The following is a 21,184-nucleotide window of genomic DNA, read 5'->3' as shown; positions in this document are numbered from 1 at the left end:
TTAGTTGGGTATAATGTATTGGTTCATCAGTTGGTTCATTAATAGTAACAAATGTACTGTACTAGTGTAAGATTTAATAACACAAGAAACTGGAGGGAGGTATTGGGAACTCTATGTACTAAAATCACAGTTGTTGGTTGTTTTTTTTTTAAGTAAATCAAAAGCTATTCTAAAATAAAATCTTACTAATAAAAAGCTTTTAACTCCCTTTATAGTTTGCAAGTTATTTTCATATTCATTAACATATTTTAACTACATCAATTCAATGAAGAGGGGTCTCTCTATGGTGCCAAGTACTCTGGTAGACACGCAGACACAGCCCCCAGGAATCGAACCCAGGTCTCCCGCATTGGAGGAGGATTCGTTACCAGCTGGGCCCCAAGAGAAGCCCAAGAATACTGGAGTGGGTAGCCTATCCCTTCTCTAGCAGATCTTCCCAACTCAGGAATCGAACTGGTGTCTCCTGCATTGCAGGCAGACTCTTTACCAACTGAGCTATCAGGGAAGCCCAATCCTAAGACTGTATACTCTAGCACTGAACATGGATAGGAGGATTGGCCTGGCTAGCACTATAAATGCTCATTTTATAGGTAACTCTAAGCAATAGCTTTGAGACATTGAGATTTGCCAAAACTACATAGCTTTAAAGAGTCAGAACAAGAACTCAGTAGTAGCAACTAAATATTTCTTTCCCCATCAAAATGAATTTATAACTGGTGGTAATACTATTGTACTGAGAGGTTACATCATAACATGGATTTCTAAGACCATATTAGCATGGGTGCAAGTTGGTAAAGATAATGTTTTTATTTCATGTCATTGTCCCCTGGGAAATTGAGCACGCTCTGTTTAGGGAAGTTCTTTTCCCTCTTTATTGTTGTTCAGTTGCTCAGTCACATCCAGCTCTTTGCTACTCCATGGACTGCAACATGCCAGGCTTCCCTGTCTATCACCATCTCCCAGAGCTTGCTCAAACTCATGTCCATTGAGTAAGTGATGCCACCTAACCATCTTGTCCTCTGTCATCCCCTTCTCCACCTGCCCTCAATCTTTCCCAGCATCAGGGTCTTTTCAAATGAGTCAGATCTTCTCATCAGGTGGCCAAAATGTTGGAGCTTCAGCTTCAACATCAGTCCTTCCAATGAATATTCAAGGTTGATTTCCTTTAGGATGAACTGGTTTGATCTCCTTGCAGTCCAAGGGACTCTCAAGAGTCTTCTCCAACACCACAGTTTGAGAGTATCAATTCTTTGGTGCTCAGCCTTCTTTATGGTCCAACTCTCACATCCATACATGACTACTGGAAAAACAATAGCTTTGACTATGCAGACTTTTGTTGGCGAAGTAATGTCTCTGCTTTTTAAAATTCTTTAAAGGACTTGAATTTAATACTATACTCTACGGTCTGTGTATCCCAATCCTTTCACCAAATGCCATCCTATCGAGTTGAATTCAGATATGCTCTGGGATTCATTTAGTTCAAAAATTCAAGTGCTTAAGTTCCAAGTGTCTGCTTTCATGTTGGCAGAGCAGCATAACATAACGGAAATACTACTGGATTGCAATTGAGTGAGTAAGTGAAAGTTGCTCAGTTGTGTCCAACTTTTTGCAACCTCATGGACTGTAACCTGCCAGGCTCCTCTATCCATGGGATTTTCCAGGTAAGAATACTGGTGTGAGTTGCCATTTCTTTCTCCAGGGGCTTTTCCCAACCCAGGGATCAAACCCAGGTCTCCTGCACTGCAGGTGGATTCTTTACTAGCTGAACTAAAAGGGAAACCCAAGAATACTGGAGTGGGTAGCCTATCCCTTCTCCAGGGGATCTTCCTGACCCAGAAATTGAACCGGGGTTTCCCACATTGCACGCAGATTCTTTACCAGCTGAGCTACAAGGGAAGCCCCAGATTGCAATTAGAATACATAGATTCAAGTTCCAGCTCTGACATTGACTAGTTTCATTATTTTAATCTCAGCATCCTTTCTGAGTAACAATTTCTTCATTTGTAAAATGGGGATAATATCACTTAGTTAGAGGTGTTTGAAGTACTAACTAAATGTATGTGTGTGACTCACCAAGTATAAAACCTGATACAAAGTAAGGGTTCAATAAGCCTTTACTACTGGAAACTTGCTAGGGAATAAGAAATATAATATCAGGTGAGGGAGAGCAGGAAAACAAGAGGAATAGGATAAAGATGAGAAAGTCTATATGATAGGATTATCCAGAAGAAATGCTCCTCAGACATGTAGAACACAAAGACATTTTCCCTCCCCCTGCTCGCAACCTAAGACCTACTCTGTCACAAAAAAACGGGCTAACAGGATCTTTTGAATTGGCACAGGTCTCTTGGTAGGTGTTGAGATTCTCCAAACACTTGAGGCCCTGAAGATAATCCAAAGTGCTGGAAATGTATTTCTGTTAAAATAAGAGAAAATAATTTCTTATTCATGTCTGGACATCTCAGTAAATTGCTTAATCCAATGTGCTAATCTAGAGTATGAGCCTTTTGAATAATAGCTCTTGTTCTCATGACAGTTCAATACAACTACATCCAAAAGTTGCATCAGAAGGTTGTATAAATGCTTCTATTAAGTTAAATGTAATTAAATCTTGGACTTTTACATTATAAATGATGTCTCTTGATGTTCCTTTAAACTAAATATACAAAGAGATGAAAGTCGCATGTCCCTGGTCTTGTGGTGAAGGCCCTCTCCACATTGTCTCTGCAGCCTCTGGCCCCTCCTCCCATTATCCTCACTGTGGGGGAGAGGGTCAGGAGTGGGAGAAAACCCAGAGGCTCCCCTTTCCTTGCAGAGGGTGGGAAAGAGGGCCTCCAAAGACCTCTTCCTTGCCTCCAATTCCCTGATCCCCAGCATTTTTCCCTTTAACACATTCTTCTGGCCTTTAGCATCTGCTGCGTAATGTTTAGACTCTGAAATGTTATCACCCATTTTTCTGTTTGAAAGTACTGCATTTAAGTTAAATGTCGAATTTATTTTCTGTATCCAAGAGCTAGAGCTCTAGGTCATGAACATTTTCAAAATAAGTCATCTCAAAAATAAACATGCATAATTTCCATTATAGGTAATGATCTCTGTGGCTCAGGGCTGCCAAGCTGAGCCCCAGCTCAACCTCCAGAACTATTTTGAAGGCCTAATACATACAGTGGCATTACTGGTGCTGATCCCAGCCATATGAGGTCAGTGTTTCAACTTTCCTTGTCAGCAGCTTCATTGGCAGGACAAAGTATACAGGGTTTGCCAAAGCTAGCATATAGGTAGCTGGGCCTCCAAACACATGTGTTCCCATTTCCTGTTATTCTCCCTTTGTCTTTCATTGGCACTTTCTGTTGTGTATCAGGCCAAATTGTGATGTTTACTTAGATGTGCTCAAAACCCATTGTACTCCTTGGCCATATGTAGCTGAACTTGAGAGTTATATCTGACCCATCATTTGAAGTCTTTGGAAATATTTCAGATTCCTTACCCTATGGCTGAATTATCACTCTAATCTTTTCTGGTGTTATCAGGGAAGCTAAGAATTGCAGGGGAAAGATTAATGGAAATGAACATTACCTGACATTTGCCTCTCCTGAACTACCTTAATTTTTCAAAGTCCTAGATTCATGATATCTAACGTTTTAGTCCATGCACCAGCTAAATGGCTGCATTGAAATTACCTGATATGGATGCTTACAACACTGATTTCCTGACCCCGAAGTAAACCTATAGAATCTGACTTTCCAGTAGTAGGACCCTGGAATCTGTACATTTTTTTAACCTTTAGATTATCAACCAGGTTTAGGATTCACAGAGGTTTTCTTTCACCCAAAACATTCCTAAGATGTCTAAACATGGCCTAGGTTACCACTGATCTGGATCTTTCCCAGGGCTCAGTTTTAATCTGTAGCAGGGTTATAACACCACAGTAGGTCTTTAAATCTTCCCTGTTTGTCCCAGGACTAGTGTCAACTCCTAGAGGAGGCAAAGGCCTAAATGGGAAGTCACTGAGCACCTGTTACCTGCCAGGTTCTATTTGTGGATTTTCCATTTATAACATGGGAAAATATCATTTGTGATTTATAATCCTCTTATACTTTCCAAAAAGATACACTCTGGTGACTGGTGGGGCCCTTGTATACAGAAGAAGAAAAAAAAAGCCTGGGGACAGATGTTTGAAGGGGATGGAAAAAAGTTAAATTGAACTACATGAGAAGGAGTGAGAGAGAGTGAGATGGGAACATCAGATCCAGAGGGAGACTATAGCCTGGAAAGTCAGGCCCTGGAGAATAATGGGAGAGAAAGATCTGAGGCTCAGAACTGGTCTATGTATAATTAGAATACAGAAGAGAATTAGGATAAGTTGCTCTAACCTGAAGACCTCAAAATATAGTGGCCTAAATCAGATGGTTTATTTTGCTAACATTTACTAGTTCAAACACGTGTGGTTTCTAAGGTGGTTTGAGTTGTCAGTATTCTTTAGGTCACAGGAAATAGGAAAGAGTCCAAGACAAGAAACTTTATTGAGAAGATGACCCTGGCAGTTGTACGTATCGTTATTCATACCACACACACCTAACTTGGTTTACTTAGTCACCAGTGGATTGCAAGGGAGGCCAAGATTATGCAATCCTTTCCAGACAGCTATGTTCTCAGCTAAAAGTTGGAGGCTTCTGTTGCTAAAAGAAGAAGGGAAGAATGGGTATAATGTGACAATTAGCAGTCTCTATCCACTGAGCAAAAGATAACTAGTAGCTATAAGTTTTGGAGTGACATGCTATGTCCTGTATCACAAGAATGCCCACCTCAACTTTAGCCCCAAATCTTTAGTAAAATACACACTGGCCACTAACATTTTGGAGTGGTTTCCTTCTAGTGAATGTAAGGAGTGAAGTTTTGCGTCACAGTTGGCACAGTGCTGAAAACAAAACTCCATCCAGGGAGAGAGAAAAATGAGTTGACATGTATCATCTTGACTTGTCCACACAACAGCCCCATCAAGGAGCAATCACCACCTCTTTATTAGAAGAGAAAATGGAGGCTCAAAATGTTTTTTTAAAAAAAAGCAAAACAAAAACCCACCTGGAAAGTGGCAAAGTCAGGGTTCCAGTGGCTGATTGCCTGATTTCAAAGCCCTGCAGGACAACACTGTGTTCATTCTGTTTGCTCTGGGCTCCCTCTCCTCCTAAGGAGAGGGTTATTTCACTCTGCTCTTTTGTATGTCTAATCTCCCTTTTCATTTTCCATGTGACCAAACCTCCTACAAAGCAAACTCAAAACCTCCTTGCGTGCATGTGGGCTCAGTCACTTCAGTCACATCCAACTCTTTGTGACCCTGTAGCCAGCCAGTCTCCCCTGTCCATGGGCTTCTCCAGGCAAGAACACTGGAATGGGTTGCCATGCTGTCCTCCAGGAGATCTTCCTAACCCAGGGATCGAACCCATGTCTCCTCCATCTCCTGCATTGCAGGTGAATTCTTTACCCACTGAGTCTCCTGGGAAGCCCCCACACCCCCTTAAGCAAATGTTTTTAGATAAGAGAAAGACCTATTACTCACTTTGGAAACTCAACCTTTTGAAAGATTTTCCCCACCAAAGATTTGACAATTAACCTTTAAAAATATTTTAACAAAGTCATAAGGAAAATTGGCTGAAATTTTGCCAGTATCTATTCAGAGACATTCAAATGTGACAAATAATGACACAGCTGGGTATTAAATTTGCTTCCATAGATAATTAAGAAACACACATACTGTGTCATGGAGGTAAGGAAAATCTAAGGTCTCCATGACTATAGTGTTTCCATTAGCTAAAGAGCCACTTTTAAAATAATGACTGTGCTTCCCACTGTGACTAACTTTATCTTTGAGGTGACATTCTACCCAAAAGGGCATAACATTTCTCTCAACAAATCCATGATTCTCCTGCCCATTAAAAACCAGCCATTCCATAAGAAGCCTGACCCCTCTTTCCACTGATATGAGAATCTGCTGCATACCAATTCCTTTAGTGAATGGAGAAATGTGGATGTATGATCAAAAGGTGGGCACTAACAGGCATGGACCAAGGCTGTGTAAAGATTTAGAATCATATTCAGTGCCCTAATTCGCAGCACGGAGCTCAAAAAAAGGAAAGAAAAGAGAAACCTACTCTAACAATGCCTTGCAGGAAACAGTCTCATCAGGGTCAGGAATTAAGGTCACAGGAGAACTTGTGAATTACTCTGACAGAAAACTTCTCTTTCAGCTCTCTTTGCGAATGTTTATGTTTCTCATAAGAGAGATGATTTATTTAGTGATGTCTGCATCAGCCTCATCCTACGTGATGTCTCTGAACACTAATGTCTCAAAAAGTTCCCTGAAAAAACTATTTCTGTGGTTAAAGTTGGGAATGTTGCATATTCCATCACACAGTTTGAGATACACAAGATATTAAGACCCTAAGAAAAAATCCCTTAAATTTTTGTTTAATGTAGTGTTTCCAAAACTTTTTTGACCACTGAAGTCTTAAAAAAAATACTATTAATATCCTACCCCTCACCCCCAAACCTACCATATGATTTTCATTTATTAATCAAGGGATATTTTTTAAAGCATAAATCCAGTTATGTCTCATACACATACTCAAACATCTCCAATGGCTTCACATCAACTCAGCATGGAAATCAGAGTCCTGACTGAGGTGCCCAGGGTCCTGTACAATCTGGTCTCTCACCTCTATCAATATCTGTCTAGCATGCACCTCCTCAGGCCACACTGAAAACCTTGTTCTCTCTAGACTATGTCAGATACTCTTTTGCCTTAGGACCCTTTGCATTGCTATTATTCTTCTTGCAGTATTCTTCCCCAGGTATTTCTATGCCTTTCACACTTACTCCATTCTGATTGCCACTCAGCTATCACTTTCTCAGAAAATTCTTACCTTTCTATATAAAATATCATATTTAAAACAATAAGATTTTCCTCTGTCCTTTAGCCTCTTGTTTACCTCCTCATGTTTTTCTTCATAGTATAATATTCGCTACATGAAGATGTGGAATTATTTGTTTATATGCTTAATTCACATCTGCCCTACTAGATGTGATCATAGACCTTTTCTGTTTTGATTATCTGCTTCTTTATCCACAACATATATCCCCAGCACATAGCGGGTGCTCAATAAATAAACATTGAATGAATTAATGGACATCCCCTTGGATCAGCATCTACTGGAATACATTTAGGAGTTGTTGGTTCTCATAATGCAAAACAGCTGATAGATTTGAATAATTTAAGCAACCAACTAAATTCAAACAAGCAAGGAAAGAAGAATTCATGAAACCAGTTGTTTGGTTAATAAAAACTAATCGAGAAAAAATATTTTGGCTAATCATTTTTACTATGTGAAGAACTGTTTCCCAAAAAGAGCTTTAATCTTTTTTTGCTGAGATAGATGAGGTTTCAATTCCATAGAGAAGTTGTTTTCCTACTTTTTTTATAGCTGGGAATTTTTCTGCTCTCGAAACCTACCTAAAGTTCTGTGAATTACAATCTGGCTTGATCTCCACTGGAGAATATTCAAAGCTTCTATGACCTTCAGTAAAGAAAGATGCAAAGTACTCTTCTGGCAACTGAAATCTGAAGTAGGTAAAATCTTGAATTTTGTTACATTGTTATTTAAGAGGCCTTGCATCAAGAAATCAGTGGTGCAATTTCACATTATTTGAATTATGATTCCAGTGATCTTATTGTGAACTCAGAGTTCAACTATTATAACTCTTGAAAAATCAGAGAAAAGCAATTAAATAAAGATGTGTTTCCTTGAATACACCACAAATTGAGAATGGAGTCTTATTCACAGCCATCATCAAAATCGTAAGAAATAATTACCCTAACTTCAAAAAGTGTCACTCACTATCACTGAAAAATTACCTGCTTGAAAGACAAAATAAACCAGCATTGACAGTTGCTACTAAATTCCTCCCCTAGAAAGCCCTAATTTCCAGCTGCCACTAAAAAAGAAAAATGATTACCATACTCTCTTGCTTGCTTGGTAATAGTTTAGAAGTTGATTTTTCAGACAGCTTAGGAAAAAAATTGATGAAAAGCCTCATTTTTCATAATTATAGGAATAGTACATAGTGAGCAGGAAAGAGGGAAAATCTTTTATGTGTGAGAATGTCATCATCACTAGAAGCTTAGGTATGGATGAATGACTTGGATGGACTTGAATCCCAATCAATCTAAGGATAGGAGAATAAAAAGGTTAAGGGGAAATAGAATAAAGCAACAAGATACCAATTTGAAAGTTTCAAATGAGACATAGGAAAAGGTTATAGATACAACAAAGGCTTACAGTTCTGTTCTCTGTTCTATTTTAAAACCCATAATAAAGATGTGAGGCAGGAGCTTCTATACACCCCCTTCTTTAGATGAAGAAACTGAGGTATAAAAAGGCCACGTAGCTTGTTCACTATCTCACTGCCATGGGTCTCAGATTCCAGTTTAAACCCAGGCATTCTGGTTTAGCAGGCAGGCCAGAAATACTGCGGAAAATACTGGGGTCGTTCAAGAGACTGATTGTATGCAGAGATTTGTAGGAAACAGCCGGATAAAAGCTGGTTTTACAACACTAAAAACAAACTCTTATTTGCAAAAAGACAATGAAAGAGAGTGCAAGAGCACGTAGGTGAGAAAGAAGATTTTGTGAGGAGGTTTCTTTAGCAAAATGCACCTTTTGAGCCCCAGCCCCTCTTCCTTTAAGTTAGAATGACGGGTGGCTCCAGGCCCCCTCAAAACAAGTCCAGGGATCTAGAGATGGTTAGGGAGACGGTTCAACAAGACCACCCGGAGAGCCTTTGCTATTAGGGACAAAGTAGACTGATACATGACCTTTGTCTCTGGAAATCTGGAAGGCAGGAGAAATAGGCTCAGGAGCAGCTTTGATGGTGGGGCTAAGGCAAGTTGTGCAGCTTATTAAAAGTTACTATACTTTTCTCTTAAGATGGGTCAAAGAATGCGTGATTTTCTTTTCCTGAAACAGAATGGATAAAAAATTAAACTGGAAAATCTGTGTTTGTTTTGTTCATGCTATTTTCCTGGTACCTAGTGTACTGCTTGTCCTAGTGGCCAGAACAGAATGTTCAGTGAATATTTACTAATTTTATAAGTTACTATTAATTTATTATAAAATATTATTTTATAAATGATGTGCATATTAATTTATGAAAAGTTAATATAAAATATTAATAGTAAAAATTAATAAACAGAAACCTCAATTAAGTAGTATTGGGAGACTAGAAGAAGGAGCTCTCACACCCTGTGATAATAGCGGAAGCAGGGCTTCCTGATTGCTCAGTTGGTAAAGAATCCACCTGCAATGCCGGAAACCCGAGTTCGATTCCTGGGTCAGGAAGATACTCTGGAGAAGGACTACACTACCCACTCCAGTATTTTGGGGCTTCCTTTGTGGCTTAGCTGGTAAAGAATCTGCCCGCAATGCAGACCTGGGTTTGATCCCTGGGTTGGGAAGATTCCCTGGAGAAGGGAAAAGCTACCCACTCCAGTATTCTGGCCTGGAGAATTCCATGGACTGTATAGTCCATGGGGTCACAAAAAGTTGGACATGACTGAGTGACTTTCACTCATGGAAGAAGGGCTTCCTTGGTGGCTCAGACTATAAAGAATCTGCCTGAAATGGAAGTCACCGAGGTTCAATCCCTGGAGTAAGCTCCCCTGGAGAAGGAAATGGCTACCCACTCCACTATTTTTGCCTAGAGAATTCTACTGAGAGAGTAGCCTGGCAGGCTACGGTCCATGAGGTCACAAAGATTCAGACACAACTGAACAGCTAACAGTTTCCTTGGAAGTAAAGGGGCTTGCCTGGTGGCTGAATAGGAAGAATGATGGGAGAATTTACACCATGGAAATTGTCAGACACTACAGAGCAGCCACCCGATCTCTTACCCCAACCAAAAGCTCTATGTTAAACATTTAGCAGAATCACCCCTTGCACCACTAGTTTCACTGAGTTTCACAGGCAAGTGCAATAAAATTTCTAAGCTTCCAATCAGCGCAATCTTCCTGACACTCTTTTAGAGAATAGAAAGATGAAATACCCCTAAATTCATTCTGTGAACAGTGAGTGGGAGCCAAACAAGAAAGGGAAAGCAAGCTCATTTTTCTCATGATCATAAACGCAAAGCATCCTAAGCAAAATGTTAATAGCTGTAATGATACAGTACATAAAAGTCAATGGATAATGGTCAATGGATAACTTGGATACATTCCAGGAATGCAAAGATGATTAGTGTTGTAAACTTTATAAATGTAATTTGCCAAATTAATAGATTAAAGGAGAAAAAGTCTTAGGACCTTTTTTAAAGACCCAGTAATAAGATGATAAAATTGAACATAAATTCAAAATAAACCCTCAGTGTAATATAATAATAATGGGTACCTAAACAACAACAACATACTCCATAGTAAACATCACCTAAAATGAGAAAAATAGATGAAGATGTCCATTGTTATAACTTCTACTAGCACTTTATTGGAGGGCTTAGAGCCAGAAAAATAGAAACTAAGATGATAAGAATTGAAAATAAAAAAATAGATATTATTGAAGGCATTATCATTTACATAGGAAACCCAAAATAGTCTACAGATAATTTACTAGAAATAGTGGAAGAAGTTACAAAGTTAGATATTCATTTCTCTATACCAGGAAAAGTTTAGACAATTTAATTAAAAAACTTCTCTTTAAAATATCAATCAAAACATCAAAGATACAGAGTTAAACCTGAACAAAAGATGTAAAAACATTTTGGGAAATTTATAGACATCATCCAAAGACATTGAAGAAGAATGAAATAGATAAAGAGACACACATATTCATGAGAGGAAGGGAAGAATAAAGGGTGCAAACTATCCAGCCTCACTTTGGAGCTGTAGTAACTATGTCTTGGTAGAGGAAGAGAAAAGCTGGTCAATATATAGATTGAGACTCACCCACAACATGTGGAACTTTGATACATATGTGGAAAAGGTAGCAAGCCAGATCATTTGGATTTTCAACACATGGAGCTGTCCATTAAGGGGACATATGAAACAGAATTCCTCCTTACACTATACCCAGTATCAGCTGCAAATGCTTCAGTACTTTGGGAAATCAGTGCAGCCGTATCTTGTGAAGCTGAACATAGCCCTTGACCCAGCAATTCTCCTCCCAGGTATGAGCCTAAAAGAAACTTTCATCAAGAAACCTGTACAGACATATTCATAGCAACCCTGTCATATACAGGCAAAAACCTAGAAACAATAAAATTGAAAGGGGAATGGATGAATTGTGTTCTTGTGGTATGCTTATAGAACAAAATAAAAAGATCCAAACAAATGAGCTCCACCTGGACACGAGTTTACTAATAAATATTGGCAATAAAATTGTAAGTGAAAAAATAAATCACAGAAGGTTATGTACATCTTCATATTTTCTTTTTATAAATTTTAAAATGGTTAAAAATTTTTGATGAATAGAGATGATAGAAATATGCCACAAGGGGGAGGGAGGTTCAAGAGACAAGGATATATGTACAGTTGTGGTTGGGTCCAATTGTTGCACGGCAGAAACAAACACAACACGTAAAGCAGTTATCCTCCAGTTAAAAATAAATTTTAAAAAAGAAATATACTACAAGTAAAGGAGAATGATAAATACATTTGGGATAGTAGTTGTCTTAGATAAGAAAAAAGAGGTATGAGATAGGAAAGACACATATTAGCTATTTTCAATGCTCTAGTCTTAATATTTCTTGTTGTGACTTCATGAGTGTTCCTCCTAGGGAAATGGTTCAAAATGACCTTGAGTGGAGTAGTAATGAGAGTGGGACATAAATCAATCATCAAAATTAATCGAATTCTATGATTCTAAAATTAAAACAAGAACCTTTTAAAATAAGAATCCCATTAAATGTGTTATAGAAGAGGGGCACCAAGGCACAGAGATGTCTAGTAACTTAATATAAGTGGTGGAACCAAGATTTTTAATCCAGATGATCTGACCCAGAAGCCCATGATCTTAGTCATTTGCCCTAAAAGGGCAGAATTAGATCCTGGTCACATCAGTATTAGCACCATGTAGAATGTACAGATATGAAAGAGAAAATTAAAGTAAAAAAAATATGAATAGTAGCAGCAATAGATGAATCAGATAGTACCCTTCGATGAACTTAGAAAGCCCATGTACCAGAACTGCTAGACTTCAGGTAAACACAAATGGCAACAAAGAACCCATATAACCTACAAGAACCAGGGAGCCTGAAGATACGAGGAGCACAGAATTTGAAATGAGCAGAGTGACACAGGAGAAGAAATTGGGAAGCAAGACTGAGACAGATTCAATCATGTCTGACAACAGAGATGCTAGCGATCCTTAAAAAGAATTGGTGGTTAAAATAGAAGCTGCTGCTGCTGCTAAGTCGCTTCAGTCGTGTCCAACTCTGTGTGACCCCATAGACGGCAGCCCACTAGTTCCTCTGCCCTGGGATTCTCCAGGCAAGAACACAGGAGTGGGTTGCCATTTCCTTCTCCAATGCATGAAAGTGAAAAGTGAAAGTGAAGTCGCTCAGTCATGTCCGACTCTTAGCGACCCCATTGACTGTAGCCTGCCAGGTTCCTCCATCCATGGGATTTTCCAGGCAAGAGTACTGGAGTGCGGTGCCATTGCCTTCTCCAAATAGAAGCTACCACTGCATAATGTAATTATGCATTCCAGGTACATGGGATCCAAATGTCAGCTGGAACTATGCTGTTTTCTAATATTTAGTTAAATCTTTATAAAATGTTGCATTCCCTTTCCCCCATACACACCAAATTCAAAGGGATCCTTGAGAGCTCACATTTCCTCTGGTGCCTGCATTTGAATTTCTGCACCTATGAGTTCTCAAACTCACTCACATCTTACTTCCAATGACTGTTCTCTTCTCTCTTGTCTGTAAAATCCCAGACATAGAACATACCTCCTTTTATACTATTTCTCCCAAAACTATTCTCAGAAGGCATTTCATACACTACTTTAGTACAGTAACCAATTTAAATTTTAATATTATACATCCCTATTCAGATGTCCTTTTATTGCCATGCCACCAGGCATTCTTCAATGACCACCCTTGCCCACAGATTTCAGGCAATGACTCTGTGCATCCTCGTTCTCTTTTTTCTTCACTTGCCCTCTAATTTCTTCCTTGGCTCAAATTCAGTTTCATGCTGATTTCTCACATAGAATAGTTTAGCTATCTCTTTCTCCATTACTTAACAAAAGAGCACCCAAACTCTGTCAAAACATTCCACCAAGGTAATTTTTTGAAACAAAGGTAATCCCTTTCTTAACTTCTATCCTTGTGCCACTTAATATTTCTACACTGAGCAATGAACAGCTGCTACTAAAGTCTCCTAATGCCTCCCTACCACTTCCTTGGATCCTTTGCTGAGACCTCAGACCTCCTTCCAACAATCCAGCAAGTGATAAGATAGTGATCTTAGAAGGCATTGTGTGCTAAGTTGCTTCAGGCGTGTCTGACTCTGTGACCCTATGGACTGTAGCCCACCAGGCTCCTCTGTCCATGGGATTCTCCAGGCAAGAATACTGCATTGGGTTGCCATTCCCTTCTTCAGGGGATCTTCACGACTCAGAGATCAAACCCAAGTCTCTTACATCTCCTGCATTGGCAGGTAGGTTCTTTACCCAATGGCAACCCACTCCAGTACTCTTGCCTGGAAAGTCCCATGGACGGAAGAGCCGGGAGGGCTGCAGTTCATGGGATCGCTAAGAGTCGGACACAACTGAGCGACTTCACTTTCACTTTTCACTTTCATGCATTGGAGAAGGAAATGGCAACCCACTCCAGTGTTCTTGCCTGGAGAATCCCAGGGACGGGGGAGGCTTGTGGGCTGCCGTCTATGGGGTTGCACAGAGTCGGACACGACTGAAATGACTTAGCAGCAGCATTGCCATTAGGATCTAAGATAGGAATGTTTATATTAAAAAGTGGAGAGGAGACTTCCGGTTTCTCCAAAACCTCCAATATGGCAATAATGGCTGTACTCCTACATGGCAACAACTGTCTGGATTTAAATAGTCATTCCCCTTAGATAGAACCTGTGCTTGTTTATTTATATTATCTGTCAGGCCCGAGGCTATTTGAGTACATGATCCATAGTATGAGTGTCTTCATGTTCCCTAAATTTTTATTGCTTGCCTGATTCAATTCAGTTTAACTCAGTAAATCGTTTTTAACACCTAAAGTAGTTGGTACCAAGAAGAATGAAATAAGTTGTAGTTCAGACTATCAGAGAACCTCTTAGTCTAGTGAGGGCTACAGACACTTCAAAGGAGAATTTCATACGCGATATGGTCAAAGAAATAATAGAAGTAGGTACAGGGTAGTATGAGAACTGATAAAGAGCATTTCATTCAACCCAGGTTACCAGGGAAAGTTCTGATATAAGATGAGTTTACAAGATGATGAGTTTAGAAGGATAGGGGAGGATACAATTCCAGACAGAAGAGCAGGTTTAGAAAAGGGAAGAGGACATAAAACAGCAGATGGAGTGGGAATAAGTGCAAGGGTTTGGTTTGGTTTGTTTTTTTAGCAATCAGCAATTTCTGACACGACCGCCATATTTTAACCTCTGGCAAATTCTTGTTGACTAGACTTTAACCCCAAGTTTTATCTTTATTCCTTGCTTATAGATGTTTCCTCAACCTTGACCCACTCCAGGATGTACTGGTTTCTACCAGTGTTAATTTTTCATTCTGCTTTCACAGTCACCCTCGAGAGAAGTATAAACCCCCCACGTACACACTTAAAGAAAAACGTCATGACACCACTTCCAGGCCTATGACTTTTCAAAAGGAATTCAAGCCAATATGAGTCAACTTCATCTTCTTGATCTATCAGACTCTGTCTTCAAAACTAGATGAGTGTTCTATGATTTCTCTCCTGTTAGGTAAAATACTATTAAAGTATTAATAGTATTTTAAAAAGTATTAAAAGTATTAATCTCTTTTAAAATACTATATATGTTTAGTATTAAAGCTCATGGATCAAACTCAATAAGACAGTGTTACTATAAATTTGTTCCGTTTGCTGCTGAGCTTGGCTCATAGAGCCCCTACTTTGATACAGCTGTTCTTAAAAGCATCGCAGGGAAGAGTTTTGTCTTGTTCACTGCTGCATCCACAGTTCTGCTAACAGTATTTGACATGTACTGCTCAACACGTGACCTATTTAATTAATGAATAAGATTTGTCATGGATTTTTAAAATATATTTTTGTAGTTTCACTTGCATAACTTTTTAAAGTGCAACCAAGTCTCATCATCTTTATGAAGCAAATAAAATTAGCATGAATGAATGTTTAAAGTATAGACCATAAATGTTCCTTCTTGTTGATATTTAAGAGAAAATTTGTGATTTAAATCACAGGCTTACTTTAGAAAAGACAGAGGATCAGTTGCAGAATTATTTCAATCTCTTTGTACTGGTGTAGGGATCCGAGCAACTAAGATAACTAAATCTTTCTCTTCAAATTATAAGATATATCAAGGGGTAAGCTGGGAGTTATTTTGCTGTGTTATTTATAAGGTATTTCAAGGAGAGAACCACATGGACATATTAGCACTTTAGGGAAATAACCTACCCACTTACTTCCTGATTACCAATCTATTTATACACAATCTCATTCCAGAAAAGATTGACTGTGGCTTGCAAAGTTACATAAAATACTTAGATAGCATAGATTAAAGCAGAGCAAAAGGAAGAAACAAAGGACATAAAATGCTACTAGAAAGAGTGCTAAAATGCAAAATGTACGTCATGACAGCTCATGCGTTTGCCATAGCTGAGTCACAGACTTGGCCCTGAGCAGTCCGTCAAGTCCATGGGAGAATGACAGCTCCGCAGTGTGCAGGGTGAATAACGTAGAAACAGTAACTTATCAGGATGAGTACAATGACTATTGTTGTAAGATCAGACAGGATGTGCTCAACCTGTGGAAAAACATGCAAGAAGATAAATCGTCAAGGTCAACATTTATTCATTTTAATCTATGAGAACATATTTTAACTGTAAATTTTTTCTTAATGTCTCAGCCTTAATTCATACTAGCCAGGACCTTAACTCTGCCAGGTCTGGGCTTGTGTGGGACTATTTCCTGATTAACTCTTAAGAAGCAAATAAAAATCAGAGGGTCTGGCTAGACTGGTAGTCATGCAAGTAGTGCTAGAATCAAAGTCTATTTGAATGAAACCTATAATGCAAAACATTTTCTTTTAGCAAATTAGAATCTGTCCAAGGATGGAACAGCACATTCTAGTTGATGGTCTGTGTAGCAGACACATTTAAGTTCAGAGGCACAGGAAACTTTGACAGACTTCTCCTTACTAATAATACTAATCAGTTTTGCTCTATTTTGAGGCCATAAAAAGTCTAAGACTTTTAGGAAACTTCATGAGAGGCCTATGGAATGAATATATGCCTACTATCTATGAGATTTTTTAAGTTTCATGATTTTAGTTTAATTCTCAAACTTCTTTGAGTTAGATAGGTTGGTTTCATCACCTTCATCAGATAAAGAAAATGAAGGCAAAAACTTAACCAGTGACACAACCAGGAGCAACCAGAATTTGAATCCAAGTCTGTCCAAATCCAAAACTTCTGTTCTGTCTTACAAACCCACAGAGTTCAAGTCCTATATAAGCATTTAAAAACATGAAGTTAGTGGCTTGAAATATGTAGCAACTTTAATCCTAGTTGGGTCTGCCCTGGTGGCTCAGATGATAAAGAATCTGCCTGCAATGCAGGAGACCTTGGTTCAATCCCTGGTTTGGGAAGACCCTTATAGAAGGAAATGGCAACCCACTCCAGTATTCTTGCCTGGAGAATTCCATAGACAGAGGAGCCTGGTGAGCTACAATCCATGGGGTTGCAAAGAGTCAGACACGACTGAGTGACTAATATTTTCACTTTATTTCTAGTACTCACCCATAAGTATTATTCTTTCCTTCAGAATAAAGAGACTACTTCATTGTCATGGGAAAATGTCTTGCATTACCCGTTTGTGTAGAAAAGTCTATGTAAAGTACTCTGAACAGAAGAGATCCAGAATGAATATACTTGCTCTGTTTATAATGGTTCATTTTTAAATGTCATTTTACAGGGAAAAAATGGCACCAATAGCTCTTTATATAATCACAAAGGCAGAGAACATTCTCTCACTTCATCTTGAATATCAATTATCATAAGGAACCTTTCTACAGGAATTTAGCTATTGCTATAATAAATTCACCTTTAGCCTCTCCCTTTTTCCAATTATTGAAAGACATCAATTCTTCAGCACTCAGCCTTCTTTAGGGTCCAATTCTCACAGCCATACCTGACTACTGGAAAAACCTTTGAAACTACTGAAAAACCATATAGTCAAAAACCTTTGACTATATGGAAAATCTACCTCAACAAAATTCCTTTCAAAAAAGAATAATGTACAGAATAAATTATAGCTTTTTTCAAGAAAATGGGTGAGGAGGTAGAACTGTCACATGGATTTGTCCTCTGAACAATATTTCACTCACTCGTCACCAACTTCCCTCTACTCAAAGCTTTTCCATGCCCCTACATTTATGATTATGTGTTTTGAATGAGTTGAAAGAGGAGCATTCACACTTTGCCACATGTTTTTCTCCCAGCTTTTAATGTGGGTAATATTCTCATTTATTTATTAATTCACTTTTAGTCACAGCTCACCTAATGGTATGCTAATCTTTCCATGGCTTTTTTTTTCCCCTAGAAATACATGTGGCCATTAAAGCCAGCAACTGTTGTTTCAGTTTCTTCTGAATTATATGAACAACTAGATTTACAGACGGTAACCCAGTAGTTCCAGCTTTTTGGAGACTTTCTAGATTTAAGCACTGAAAGGCCCATGCCCACAGAGCTCCTTGATCCCAGACAAATTGGGACGCTTGGTATTTCTGCATCATTCATGTTGAACAAATGCATTGCAACTGTTTTTAAAATATTCCAAACCATTAGAAAATGAAGGGCCGTGAAAATGGCATTGGACTCAGAATTGCAGCTTTCCGATAATATCCTGTTTTGCCTTCCATCCTGTGATTTCAGCAAGTCAATCAAACATGCAAGGTTGTCATTTATATAAAGAAATTGAAATATTGGTCTTCATTATATTAGGGCTGTTATGAAGGTCAAATATAGTAATGGGTATACAGATAGAGTCTTGATGAAGAAAATTTTATATACGTTATTTTTTCTTAAAATTTAGTACTAAATGGTACTCCTATGAATTCATGATGGTTACTAAAATTCGGAAGTTAAAATGAAGTGTTATACGTGAAAGTGTTGTTCTTTCATAGAGATATTTCATATCCAGCTTTATTTTATGTTTAGCATAAAATATCTATAAGCAACTTTATTTTATGTTTAGTCAATACAGTAGTAAGAATTCACATCTCTTCTGGTATTAGAATACTCTGTCATGACAGAACCCAAATCATCCTTTTAACATTTGAACTACAAATATCTTCTCAGCTCAAAAAGGAAAAGTCAGAAGAGATTGTTTTAAGTACTGCTCTTGCCAGTGAGAATTTCACATATACTTATAAAAGACATTTTTCTAGGATGGCCATTTTTCCATAAGCTGAATGACATGCTTGGTAGGCACCAAGCTTCTGAAAACTTATTTCTGACCATCCCTTTATGAGTTGTATGACCTTAAGCCCGTTACGTAGCCTCCCGTGCATATATCCCTGCGTCTGTAAAATGGGAATAATAATTGCACCTCCCACATGGGACTGTTATGAGGACCACGTGGTTGGATATGGAGAAGAGTATAGAACAATTCCTGGCACAATGCAAGCGTTCTAAAAAGTATCAGTATTTTACCATTCTATGACTGTCAGTAAATCACAAAGCTAGGCACTAAGAACAAGCTATTGAATAAAGGTAGTTACTGCCCTCAGAGAGGGTATTGGGTATTATAAATGCTTTTGGGTAGGGGCCCAGAGTCAGTGTCAAGCAAGGCTATTCTAAAGAATACTGTGCTTAGTCTCTCCCTTTAACTCAAGGAGAGGTTCTAATCTAAGCTTAGTAGGTTCGCCTGTTGAAAACCTTAGTCCCAAGTCATTTCCAGGTTTTTAATGTGTTTAGTCTTCAGTAACTTCTCTTCCCAATTTGAGCATCAGCACTTTTGACATTTCAGCTACGCACCAGGGTCAGTGAAAACAGCCTGTCTCTATCTCAGTGTCTTCCATCTGACTATTTGAGTTAATAATTTGATTCCTCAGTGCTTCAGACCCTTTCCACAGCTTGTCTTCTTCAAAGACGTTACCAGGACATCAATAGTTTCTCCATTAGAAAGCTGAAGAATTGGTTTCCACATAATTCAGTAAAAAAATGAGTATCACTGAGGATGTCTCACTCAGACACCTGTCAGTATCATCTGTGGTCATGGTGACACCTGGGAGAGCAGCCTCCAGCTCCACTCAGGCTCTGCCAGCGCTGCTGTCCCACCCTCCCCTACTCCCTCTCTAGTTCTGCGGTGAGAGTCAACTTTTACCACACAAGGGGAAATGATCAGTGATTTCTTGCTCTGTACAATTATTGAAAGTGCAATTATCATTATTATATCTCCTGCTGAAATGAAGCCCATCATATCTCATTTGGTTTTATTAATTGCTGAACATTTTCTTTAATTCTTTTAACAACATAGCACCTACCACTGAGTTTTCTTTATTGGAAAAATAAGTGTCTTAAAGACAGTAATTCGATCTTTTCCCTTTCTTCTGCCTTGTTTATTTATTTATTAAGGGCAAATGGGAACAACTACTTAGGAGGGTGCATGGCTTCAGGGAAGCCTACAAGGCAGATACAAAGCTTGGTGCCCCTGTCCAGTCTCACATATTATTCCATTGCCCCAGGGCCACGATTCAGCTGAGCCACACCACACTCAGGCTGCCTTCCTGATTTCCTTCATGGCCCAGTCCAGACACCAGCAGAAGCATCATCCAAGAATCAGGAGATCATGATGTTATACAGGCTTGAAGTTGAGTCTCTCCAAACAAAAGTGATTCAATCAGTCCATTTTCACCTTGTTTAAATTTCTTATTAGGGCTCTTCAGAGACCCAGATTTGGCAGTGTACCCTGGGTTGACCTTATGGAGGTTCTCACATTCCTCCCTTTGCTCATATACACTCTTCTTGCCACATTCCAGACAGCTTTATCCTGTTTGGTTCTCTTCCTTAATGAAGTTTTTCTTTTACTATTGTACCAATAGGAGAACTATTTCTTTATTTTGTTTAAATTCCTCATATTCTGGAGGCCAAAATTCAAATCCCTTTACTCTGTCCTCCTTTAAACAAAGAGTCATCAGTTACTACTGAGTTCTAATGACTCCCCTTCCATGGATTTTTATCACATCTTCCCCCTTCTTTTTTTTTTTAAATTTTAATTAAAGTATAAACACATGTATACCTGTGGCGGATTCATTTTCATATTTGGCAAAACTAATACAATTATGTAAAGTTTAAAAATAAAATAAAATTTAAAAAAAAAAACTTAAAAAAATAAATAAAAAAATAAAGTATAAGTGCTATACAATATTATATGTTGTAGGTGTATAGTAGAGTGTTCCACAATTGTTAAAGGCTGTACTCCATTTATAGTCATTATAAAATACTGACTCTGTTCCTGGGTTGTATCCACATATCCTTGCAGCTGGTTTTATACCTAGAGGTTTGTGCCTCTCACTCCCCTGCCTCTGTCTGCCCCTCCCTCCTCCTCTCTCCCCACCACTCACCACTAGTTTGTTCTTTATATCTGCCAGTCTGCTTCCTTTTTGTTATAGTCACTCACTAGTTTGTTGTATTTTTTAGATTACATATATATATGTATATGGAATGCCACAACTCTAATAAGGCCAACAACAAAAACTGTAGTTTATGAGAGCTCTCCCATGGGGCAGCCACACTGCCCATATTATCTCTAAATCCCTGCTACTTCCCACCATGCAATGAAGGGCTATTACCTCTACTTGGTTTTTTTGTTTCACTTATTATGACACAAAATATGCATCTTTAGTTAATGTATTTATATGTTTATTGGTTGCCTCAACCAACTTGAATGTAAGCTTCATGAG

The 21,184-nt window shown here is 38.6% G+C and overlaps 1 long non-coding RNA gene across 1 annotated transcript; it reads left to right on the top strand.

Moving 5' to 3' along the window:
- Positions 1 to 910: 910 nt before the first annotated feature.
- On the top strand, positions 911 to 15,485 carry LOC133260229 (uncharacterized). The gene is made up of 3 exons (XR_009740694.1): positions 911 to 1,661; positions 3,086 to 3,200; positions 14,727 to 15,485. It is a non-coding gene; the product is annotated as an uncharacterized LOC133260229 (long non-coding RNA).
- The last annotated feature ends 5,699 nt before the right edge of the window (positions 15,486 to 21,184 follow it).

The sequence above is a fragment of the Bos javanicus genome, chromosome 14 (assembly GCF_032452875.1).
Source record: "Bos javanicus breed banteng chromosome 14, ARS-OSU_banteng_1.0, whole genome shotgun sequence".
NCBI classification, from domain to species: Eukaryota; Metazoa; Chordata; class Mammalia; order Artiodactyla; family Bovidae; genus Bos; species Bos javanicus.
The sequence above is the reverse complement of the archived record's forward strand: the minus strand, read 5'-3'. Positions and strand labels throughout refer to the sequence as shown.